Genomic DNA, 12,427 nt, shown 5'->3' on the forward strand with positions numbered 1-12,427 from the left:
AAGGGTTGAATTGAAAAAAAAAAAAATTTGACCTATAAAAAAATAAATATTTTCTAGGACAAACCAGATAACTCTTGAATCAAATACATTAACTCTCATTGGTTAGATTTAACCCATATTATTATTATTAAAAATAAAAGAAAATTGAAAGATAAAATATGGAGGAAGTTTTTGGTAGAAAACAGTCCAAGACAAGCTGCATTTGGAATGAATCACCATAAAATTGATCAATCCAATACATTAATGATGTGATTTTTTTTTTATTTCATGGAATATCATATTAAAACTTCTCATTTAAGTAATAATTTTTTAAAAAATTTATTAAAAAAACAAATAAATGAATTGGTGAATTAACTCACAAGAGTTATGTTGAATTAAGATTTTTTTAAACCTATATGAAAATGGGTTAAAATTCAACCCATATTTTTTCCAACCCATATGAGCTAACCAGATGAGTTAATCTATATTCCCAGCTTTATATAGGTAACAAAATAAAAGAAAAAAAATTGGAAAGTGAAAAAACTAGGAAAGAAAATCACAACTCTTTATTTTGTTTGAATTATTCACCTTATTCTTTATTTTAGAATTAATACTGAAATCAAATTAGCTATAAAAGGTAATTAGCAAAAACATTCTCTCCACGTTTCAAGTGTTGAACATTGATTGTCCAATCTTTATAGAACAAGATCTATGCATCTGCTATGATATCTCTGAAAGGGTGACTCTCGTTGCACCATCAGGTTAACATGTTCACCGCTCCCATGCAGTCTGAGAATAAGTTGATTTTCTTGTACCCACCATCCTAACACAGGCTCAAGCCATGTAGAAGCTTGTAATAATTTCATACTTATAGTGGAATTGTGAGTGTGTGCATCATTGCTAGCTTTTCCTTGGTATCTCAAAATTTCTAGAAGCTTGTAGTGATAGCAGAATCGTGATTTTTTTCCTGAACTACACCCTCAGGAGCCTCGTCTCTTATACTTTTCTTTGGTCCAATTGACCTCCTCAGCTTTCAAAATGAATTACCTAGTGTTCTGCCATTAAATTGTTAAACGTTGACCTTCAAATGTTCGAGTGTTGACTATTTTTGCCTTCGTGTATACCCACATCTCAGTCAATTATTCCACCTGCAAATGAGTCAATTTTTTTTTTTTAAATAGTCCCTTTCCTTCCCGCCAAACTCGACAAGCATTAGAAGCAATCTGATCACACCAATCGAACCCAGAAGAATAACTTGAATCAAATCAAAGCCTCGTTAAAAGCTAGAAACCCAGAAAAATCAAAGCCTATAACAGATGGAGCTTTTTGATTGATCTTATCTAGCTCTGATTGTCCTTAATGAAGCTTAAGAAACCCAAAAAAAATCAAAGCCTATACCAGCATGTATACCAACATCAGAGAACAAAAAGAACCACTGTCGAAAGCAAAGCCAGAAATCAAAAACCAAAAATTCACCCAGCAATTGAACCCAAAAACCCCAGCATTATATTCAATCGAATCTAAGAAGCAAACCCAAAAAAACTCACCCAGCAATCAAACCTCTAATGGTTACAATCAAATGGCGAGATAGATCCAAAAACAAAACCCACTTGAACCAATCAAACCCAAATCAAAAGCCAGAAAACTCATAAACCCAGAAAGGAAAAACGCAAAGAAACTTAGAACGCAAATCAAAAGCCAGATGTTTGGTTGATGCCCAAGTGTGGATCGCGTTTTATCGATGTCCCGATGCACATATCTCTTCAGGCTAGTGAATCATTTTAAGAAAAAAAAAAGTGAGGGACAAAACCCAAAACCTTCTTCGGCTGTCCAAGTGCAATATCGTGAAATACCAACAGATAAATAGCAACCTTCTAACCTAGATCAGGATACGACGGGAAGCGCATGACAACCAAATCCACAAACCAGCATCACAGCACCTGATAACATTGGTTTGGCCTCCTTAGTTCCTCCATCTTCCATCTTCAACATCTACATTCATCTCCAACTTCAAACCCGTTCACCGGCAAGTCCACTGACGCGAATGGTAAGGTGAAGGGGCTCTTCTCGTTCGCCTCCGCCACTGGGTCCTGGATCGGTTGCTAGATGTTGGAAGTGAAGAGGGAGAAAGGGGGAGCCAATGAGATTAGTTGTGGACCGTATCACCTTAAGGTCTCGTTTGATATGATAAAAAAATTTTTAATAATATCAAAATTGAAATTAAAATTAAAATTAAAATTAAATTGAGTTTTAAAAGTGTGTTTAATATGAAAATAGAATCATAATATAATTTTAATAACTATATGTATTTAAAATATAAAAAATTAAAATATCCTTTATTTTATTTTTTTAATGAAAAACTTAACAATAAAAAAATAAAGAATGTACTTTTAAAGCTCAAAATACTTTTTATTTTAATTTTTTTAATGACACATAAGCCAATTTCATATTGAATTGGTGGATTTCATGGTCTTTACAATGAAATTGGATTCCATCAATTTTGATAGAATCAGATTCCTTCAAGAAAGCAATTCTGATATATCAAATAAGTCAACTGAAGAATTTCATGTCTAATTTCATTTTCTTTTTCACAATTCTAATATATCAAACATGGCCTAAATTTTTTCTCAAAATTATTAATTCAATCGTAAAAGCGTCTACATGATCAATAAATTAATTTTATATTTCTTTTAAAATAATTTTATAATTTAAAATACTATCACAAAAAATGATAAAATATAATTTTATAAAATATTTTACATTTTAAAATGACTGTTAAGGTAAGAAATTGATGTGAATAAATAAGTACTATTATGATAAATGACATTTAAATTTTTTAAATTATCATTTTTAAAATTTGAGATTTCAAATAATTAAAAAATAAATAAATGTGAACAGCTCAAAAGATCTCTTTTAAAATTAAACACACGATAAACACAATATATTAGGAAAAAATAAATAGTTATGCATTTTAAAATCTTATAACCACCTATCAATCTTTCCAAATAAAACAAAATCATTTTTGATACTATTAATACACTTCTACAACTATAATAAAGTTACAGCTACCCAATATAATTTATATCAATAAATCAAATATGAAAACAGCTAACAATTGGCTTAGATTTGCACAACACAACATTGCAAGTAAATTTTTAACCTCCCATATGCCATTAGGCTAAAATCACATTTTTTCAACTCTATATTCTCAATAAGTACAAACCATAAACCAACAATCAAAATAGATAACACAAACAATTTTCAAAACAAATCAATTATATGACCCCATAATCATGTCATTTCAAACCATTCAAAATATACCAAGCATTAAGGTTGTAGTCATCTAAAGTGTACCTAAAAGTAAAAATAGCTTGAAGAGCATGATTACATCATTTCATTCATATAATTGTTAATAAACAAAAAGTCCTAGTATTAACAATATAACATATTAAAAATCATAAATCAAAAATACCCAAAAGAGACAATGAATTTAAACCACTAAGTCTCAAGGACTCCTCCACGTGCCACTCGTGGCTCCTCTTTTAAAAATTATTAACTACATAATGAGACTCAAAAGTCTCAATAACTAATGTCAATTTATAATAATATATGCAAATAGTTAAATATGTGCTTGCTAAGTGGGAAAACAACAATTGCATAATTCTAACAAAAATACAAGAGATATTGCAATATATGACAAATAACCATCCTTATCTTCCTTCATTAATTTCAAACCATAGCCCTCACTTAGTGCTAAATTACCTAGCTAAAGGTAGATTAGCCTAAGCTCTTACAAGCCACATATGAGGCCTCCAATATGAAAGTACCATGTGGCATAAAAATACTACAAAAACAACAACAACAACAACAACAAATCTTCTAACACTTCTCACAAAAGTCAACCAATTTAAATATCAACAATGCACAAATGTATAATGTCATGACCTTCAGATTTCTTGTTTCCAATAATATTATAATATAGCATCCCACTTAGCAAAAATATTTTAAAATACATATTTACAATTTTATAATTTCTCAATAAACACATTCACAAAATTTCTTATCAAACATCTCAACATATTTTTCAAGCAATCACACAAATAACAGTAAGCAACACTGATCACAAATTAAAGCATAATTATCTAGTGGCTTTTTCAATAAATTATTCTTTACAATTTCTTTTCCACCACATCCTTCACCAACAACACAATCTACACATAATATATTATTTATAAATATTAGTTTTAATTATTGAAACCAATAAAATAACTTTAATCATAGAATTAAAAAGTATAACATAATTCCTAATCTCATTATTAATACAAGTTTAGAGTTAGTACCCTCAAATAAAATTTATAAAATTTCTAACTCCTCTTTTAATAATCAATAAATATCAATAAGCTAAAATCAACCTTTAACTCATTTTCTAATATCAAAAATTTTATTTTATTTCATAAATTCGCACATAAAAATACTCAAAATTACAAACTTAGTCTCAAGCCTACAATTATCATTTTATAGCCATAATAATCTATTTTTCATCCCAAATAATTATCTAAACATCAACAAATAAACTTATATTTTTAAATTTAACAAAAATCTACCTATAGAAGTCTTTGATTTAACTCATAAACCTTAAATTCAAATCTTATCAATAAATTAATACTCTAGAATATTTATTATAATACTAACAACCTCAACAATTACATTTATTTATTATAAATCCATCTCTCTTACAAACTCTAAATTTTTTACTATTACCAAATCAAAAACTAAAGAGGATAGATGACTAAGAAATTTTTTTAGAATAGTTACATAGTCTTGAAAAACTTGAAATTATACTCAAAATATTCTATTAGAAAGCCTTACTTTCTAAATCAGCTCCCCTTATTGCCAAAGACTCGCACACTCTCACTCTATCTATTTGCACATAAAGAGGAAATGAAAAAGGGAAGGAAAAATGAAAAAATGGGAAGAGGATTGTGTTGTTTTAATTCATTGTGGGTCCCACAATATCACTCCCTCTTTCATCTTTTCTCTTTTTTTTCTATATATAACCACACACTTACACACACAACGGATATATATCCTAGAGTCGGTAATTCAAGTCGAGCCAGTAATTCAAGCCAAGCCTGATGGACCAGCTTGAACCTGCCTGAAAAAAATTAAAGTTAAATTTGGCTATATGGACTTTTTTAAAGAGTAGGATACTTTAAACCTGACACAAATAAGCCTAATTATTAGAATTTCTAGCTTTATATGTATATAGAGTTGGTAATTTTTACCAAACCCGATTGAAAAAGTTAAGGTTAAACTTGACTATATGAGCTTTTTAAAAGGGTAGGATACTTCAAGCCTAATCTAAATAAGTTCAGCCCGCCATCGGCTCTAATATATCCGTTCCCCCACCCCCTTTTCTTCTTCTTTTTTATTTGTCTATCAATCTCTCTCTTTTACATTTCTTTTTCTTCTTTCCTAATAATAATAATAATAATAATAATAATAATTTCTAAAATTTTTAATTTAAAATTATATCTCAAATTAGATCTAATAATTATCTTCTACTAATTTATTTACCTCTAGATATTCTTTAAAAATTTTATTAACCCAAATTAACTATTAAAATTTAAATTGGGATGTTACATAGATGGAGAGAGAGGGGTTGAGATGAATTTGATAACTGGGGGAGAGATAGTGAGATGCTAAGATGGAAGCACATGGCTGCTAATTTATCAAATTTTTAGGCTACTTGCTCATTCAACGTTCGTTAACATGAATTAAAGGGTAGGATACTAGGTGATTTATTTTTGAAAGTTTAAGGATTCAATTAAATCAAAGAAAAATATATGACATTAGGTGCTTTTGAGGGTGTAGTTCATGGGCAAAAAATGAATTTTAAGCCTATAAACAATCTTAAGCTATAGTATGGTATACAAGAATAGCAATATTCAAGCTCTATGTCAAACACAATTGATGTTGCAATATGGATATATCAAACCAAACACTAGCAAAAAACTTAAAAGCTTATCTATTGTTTCTGATAACATAATGAAATAAGAAAAATAAAATAAAATGTAATTATGTGGGGGAGAACTAATGTCACTTACTATCACTACCACCATCATCACTACTGTCACTACTGCTACTGCTGCTGCTAAAGATAGCATAGATATCATAGTTGATGTGAGGTAACATGAGGTGGTGTTAATATAATGAAATTGATGCCAATTTGGCACATTTTCCTATACTATCATTAACTAATTGGTTCAATTGTGAATATTTTGGGTTTAAATATAGAAAAAGGGGTTATAGTTGAAGTTAACCTTGATAATAGAATTTGTTAACAATTTTTGTAAAGAATCTTGCCTTGTTTAAACTTTTAAAGATCTCATAGTTGTATCTATTATTTCAAGTGACTTTTATTGGGTAGTTGTAACGATAAAGAGTCAGATGATGTTTGGAGATGCATTTAGAAACATAAAGGCAATAAAAATTGAGCCACAAATGAAAATTGAGGGCTTTGTGCCATGTGCTACGGTACATGCATGCCGTGTCGTCACATAGGGCACAAAGAAGGACTTTTAGGAATTGCACAAGCACCGCGACTTATGGACACCATGCCACGGCACAATGACAACATGCCGCAATGCATGGCTTGAATTATGCTGTGCATTTTAAGCTGTAGAATGCAAACTAAGGTTAGATAAGCCAATTTCCATGCCTCCAGAACGACACACAAATTCTAAAGGTTCTCTAAAGTTTGCTTTGTTAGGGTTTAGGGTTCTTTAAGGAGATTTGACTAAGGATTGAAGATTTAAAGAGATTTAAGTGAATTTCTTTTATTTTATTTTTTTACTTCCCTTCCCTTTTTTCTTTGTGTTTCTGACATGAATGTTGAATAAATCATTGTTTGTTGCTCTTTTTTGAACAAGAGTAACTAGTTTTCTTGTTCTAAGATTATTTTGAACGTTTGTATGAATTAAGACTTGATTATTCCTCTCTTTTGATGGTTATTAATATATATATTTATTTTATCTTATACTTAATGCTTTTAAGTGCTTGATTACCATTTAAATTATTTTGTTCACTTGGATTGTATTTGAGAAAGCTAATTTAGGTGTAGAACTTTGATAGAATAGTATTGGATTTGAAATTTACAAAGATAAATGGATAGTTTTGTTAGTAAAATAGAGATATGTTATTAACCCTTTATAGTTTCATTACGATTAGAGCTTAAAAATTATTTTCACTAGTTATTTTTAAGAGATTGCAAAATTTTAGTGTTTTCAAGTATACTTGATTTTAACTTAAAAAAGCTTTTTCAAGTAAATTAGAATCTTTGACTAACACTTATTTTCATTAAAAATTTATTTGAGAGGAATTAATTTAAGTTGTATGAAATACAAAGGGAAGAGATAATCCTAAATCCTCACATCTTGAAGTTAAGTTTCAACTAATTTTAATTACTTAAACATTTTTAACCCAATTTTTGTTACTTTCATACAAACTTACTCTTAATTTTGCTCAACTTAATTAAAAGTCTAATAGTGAATTTTTAACCCTCATTTGTTTAAATCCACATGGGAACAATATTTTTAAAATATTTTATACTTGTGACAATTCGTACACGAATAGGTGGGGTGAGATACAAGTCGATCAATAGTTTAAACCCTCTTGCTCTAGTTTTTAGAAATTTTGACATAAAAAAGTTAGGGCTTGGTTTCTGTTCCAATTTTTTATTTTTGACATAAAGTTTTTAGAATTATTTTTCAAAAGAAAGCAAAATGAAAATTTATTTGATTATATTAATTTAAAAACAATTTTAAAATTAAAAAATAGGCCAATAGTAATAGTCACATGCAGTTAATAGTAGTGATTTATGATATAAATTAGTCAAGCTGACTGTATTTTTTAATAATTAAATGTAGTGTGTTTTGAAAACAAGAAAAATAAAATGAAAACAACTTTAGAATATTTCCATTTTTATTTTTAAAAATAAAAAATGAGAATAGTTTTTAAAACAATTAAATTCAAAACATTTATTCAAATAAGTTTTTAAATTTTTTATTTTAAAAAAATAATTTTTGTAAACAAAAACCATCAATACCCTTAATCTCCAAAGTTATAACACTTTCTGCTGGTTAGCCTTTTCTCTCAACTTGCTTGAGTAGCTTATGTATATATTCATCTTAGAACAAAAATCTTATTTAGCTTTGTTTTGGCTTTGGGAAAAGGATTCTCTTGTGGGCCTCACATTTTGTTCATCATTAGTAGGGTTTATATTTCATTTTTCTATATTTTTTATTATAAAATATTAGATTAAGGGTCTTTTGCCCCTCAACTTTCCCTTAAAGGATTATTGAATACTCTAAACTCAAACATTTTTATAATAAAAAAGTATTTTAAAAAAAAGCAATGTGAGGCCTACTAACAGTGAACAAACAGTGAGAAAATAGTAGGATGAGAAGAGAGAAAATCTTTAACGTAAAGAGACATAATTAATTTATAATTGAATTTAGAAACCCGATGACCCTTTGGGTAAAGTTAAGGGGAAAAAATGACCCTTAACCTTTTGTTAATTGATGAGATACATGAGGGTATAATAGTAAGAAAATCTCACTTCCAAAAAACTCAAACTTTTGTGTACTATAGGGCTAAGAAACCCAATTCCATTGTCAAATTTGATGGAAGTGAGTTATGTGTGGAAATGAGTTCCAACTTACTCCCTCCGTTCAAAAATATAAGGTATTTTTTAAGGAGTTGGATGTTTAAAAATGTAAGGCATTTTTAGTCTTTTGAGACGTAATTGTTACTTTTTTTTCCAAAAGCGCCTCTATTGATAATGATTTCATATTTATTATAGGGTGTTTTATAAGAGTAAATATAAAAATAGGGTTAATTTAAAAGTAAGTAACAACTTTATTGAGAGGTGAAATTTGATTAAAAATATCTTACATTTTTTAACAGATAGAGTACCAAAAACCCATTTTATAAGATTCCACTTCCACTTCCTTATATTCAATTCTAGTGCGCCAAATGGTGCATCTAAGTTAAATATAAGCTTAACAAGTCATTTTTTTTTCCTTTATGAATATCAACTCTGTAATATCTAAATCTAAGTCACTTGCTATATCACAATAAGTTGTTTTGTTTTTCATTTTCTTTTGTTTTTTTGAATAATAAACAATTCATACATTAAACCACATTATGTATTAATAAAAATTTTCAAAACAATTAATGCTAATGCATATTATAAAAATTTTTCCATTTTTTTTGAAAACACTAAAGGATATTCTGAAAATACAAATGATTTTTCTAAAAATTTACTCATTTTTTCATGAAAACACCTATCGAAATTCTACAAATGCAAGTTATTATGAAAATTTACTCATTTTTCATAAAAATACCTATGGATATTCTAAAAGTTTACTTATTTTTCATTAAAACACCTGTGGATATTTTGAAAACGCCAATAGATATTGTGAAAACATGCTCATGTTTCATAAAAACACTAAAGGATATTTTTAATGGTCATTAATATTATATATAAAGTTTAATCACACCAACTTAAAGCTTACAAACAACAATTAAACACCAACAAATCTATTTATCATTAAAAAATAATGCGTTTTCACATCATTGACAATATAAACTACATTACATTACAACAAGATAATACAAGAATCTATATATTGTTTGCCAAACACCTTTAGGTGCAAGTGCAACATTCTTTTAGTAAAAGTAAGGACATCTAATGTCATTTTCTTCCCATAATATACTGGTTCAAGAGGCTCTTGCATAGTCAAACTCAATCCATTCATATTCCTTAGCTTCTCCTCAATTAGTGCTTGTTTTACAAATAGTGTTGTCCTTTCCTGGTAGTAAAAAGGAATTCATCACCATGAACCTAAAAGCCTGAAATAAATGACTCTTATCCCTCTTTATATTTGCACTCAAGAGTTTTTGTAACAAAGTCGAACTTCTATTTTCTAAATATGGGCCCTTTCCCAAATCTTTGTTTGCAAACTTCTGCTTCCTAAAATGCCTATCTTTCCTATCAATTATTTTGTCAAGCTTGATATTGAATTTCCTTTTATTGGTGGAATTGCTTCTCTCTTCACCATCAAGACCTTGTGTGCAAAATCCTTCAAATAGTAAGATAGTATTTTAGCAACTTCAATCCCTAACTCAGCTTGCTTTACTAAAATCTCCTTGAGCTATTAAAAATAAATATGCATCATATTACTAAAAAGTATAAATATCACTTAATCCATTTCTAAAGACATGTAAAGTTCATGTTAAAGTGCCTAGATCATCACTATAGACTACTAACAAGTGACAATCAAAATTATGCAAATGTCTCCTAATGTTAGTAATAGAATATTGAGTTACATATTAATAAATACTAGAGACATTACAATTACTAGTTGTCTCTAGCTTCACCTGCTTCCCTTTATCTTGAACTCAAAATGTCTCTTGGAAAAATAAGATGTCATACTAAGATTAATTATAGTTACATAGCATGAGAAATAATGATGATCATTATGCATGATCGTGCAACCAACCTTATTATACTCCTTATACTTTCTAATTGAATCCATGAGCTATTAAATATATAGGACTAATTCATGTGATTATATTAGACCCGTCCTCCAATTGTGAGGAGTTACCCAGCTAAGGTACCCACACCTTACTCTTGGACCATAAATTTTCCTATTCCAAACACATGAGGTGTCATTGCACCCAGTCTAGGGTGATAATTAGGAACCAAAACATTGAGACCTTACAGTACTGGTAAGTACCAAGTAGATTTCCAATGCCTTATCTCACTTGGGGTGAACTCTCACCCATCTATGACTATGCAATTCTCAAAAACATATGAAAATGCTATGCTTATAGTTGCTCTCATGTTTAACATAACTATGCTATCATCATCATGATTAATATAGTCAACATTTAGCATCATGCCATAGCTATTCATTCACTTTAACATATATTTATATCATCATGCTCATGTTCGCAATGCATACTTAATAGAAGCTATTGACCACAATTCCATATCATATGCAATGACATATTCATATTATCAATAGATCACAATACCATTCTCATATTAAGCTATACATAGTCATATACTCATGCTATCATGTTCATGACCATCATGTTAAGTACAATGACATGTTATAGCCATAATCATACTCAACTTATTAATTAATCACCCTCATGCTCAAGAAATCACATATACAGTACCATATTCAATGACTCACATCTAATCACATAATCATCATCAAATCATGATTAAGCAGCCAATGTAGATCCCATTCAATCATGTGGGACGTATTTACATTGTTACTAACTTATGTCAAATTAATCCAATTTATGCTACAATTAGATAAATTCATATTTGCAGACAACAAATATACACTAAAAGTAGTTAATCTACAATTTACAATTAGCAAGAGTACAATATGGATCTTGAGGAAGCTTTCAAACAATCCATGAGCTCCAAAGGTAGTTAACCTACAATTTAAAATTAACAAACATCATTAATGATTAATTATCATTAATTATCTCTTCATCATGATTAAGGACCAAGACCTTAATTAGCAATATTGACTATAATCAACTCCATTTTTAACTTCCATTAACTTATTTAATCATCAACAAGCTTAATAGTCACTGTTAGTTAACCTCAACAGTTTAAACTTAATTAGATAGCATTAGGGTTAACTTTAAACCCATTATTAGCTATTCTAATCATTTTCATTAACAAAACCTAATGACTAGAGCATAAAACCACACCTTTAGACTCCTTTAAAGTCATTAAAGTGGACAGAACTCAGCCATAAGTTTGGGCAGCAACTCCATAACCTAAAAACTCAAAAGAAAACGCATATAGAGAAGAGGAGATAAGGAAAGGAGACTTACCAAGGTGTAGCAACTCCGAAATAGCCTCCAAACACCCTAAAACATAAACCCTAACAGAGCTTAGGTTGCCTCCCCTCGGACTCTATTTCTTTCTGCCTAAGACGCTACTCTATGAATTTAAAATTTGCCACGTCTACCCTAGCACATAATGCTGTCAGCCACGATAGATTGTCCAAAATGGCAACCCTATTAAGCCCAACAATTTAAGCCCTAAAATGGCCTAATACCTTCTAAAGTCCTATTCTAAGTCCTAAAAAGAATCTAATAAACCTAAGAGGCCATCCAAACTCTTTAATTAACCTCTAATTACTTAATTAAGTAATTATACTTCTCAATTAATTTAATGAATCTTTAAATTAAATTTTTAGGATGTTATAGTTAAGTACTGTCACATTTTTGAAAAAAAAAACTCAATCATTTAGTTAATGAAAGTAGAAAAACTAATAATAGACCCTTACATGATAAAGGATGATGCTTGGAGAGGAAGAAGAGGTGATGATGAATGAAGTAGGAACGGCAA

At 29.2% G+C, this 12,427-nt stretch overlaps 1 long non-coding RNA gene across 1 annotated transcript; it reads right to left on the reverse strand.

The window, feature by feature from the left end:
* Nucleotides 1-523: 523 nt before the first annotated feature.
* On the reverse strand, nucleotides 524-2,140 carry LOC129286909 (uncharacterized). The gene is made up of 2 exons (XR_008587544.1): nucleotides 1,859-2,140; nucleotides 524-1,127 (listed from the first exon to the last, which is right to left on the reverse strand). It is a non-coding gene; the product is annotated as an uncharacterized LOC129286909 (long non-coding RNA).
* Between the last annotated feature and the right edge of the window lie 10,287 nt (nucleotides 2,141-12,427).

This window comes from Prosopis cineraria, unplaced genomic scaffold, assembly GCF_029017545.1.
Source record: "Prosopis cineraria cultivar Desert tree isolate PC_DT_omini unplaced genomic scaffold, ASM2901754v1 PC11, whole genome shotgun sequence".
In the NCBI taxonomy this organism is placed as follows: domain Eukaryota; kingdom Viridiplantae; phylum Streptophyta; class Magnoliopsida; order Fabales; family Fabaceae; genus Prosopis; species Prosopis cineraria.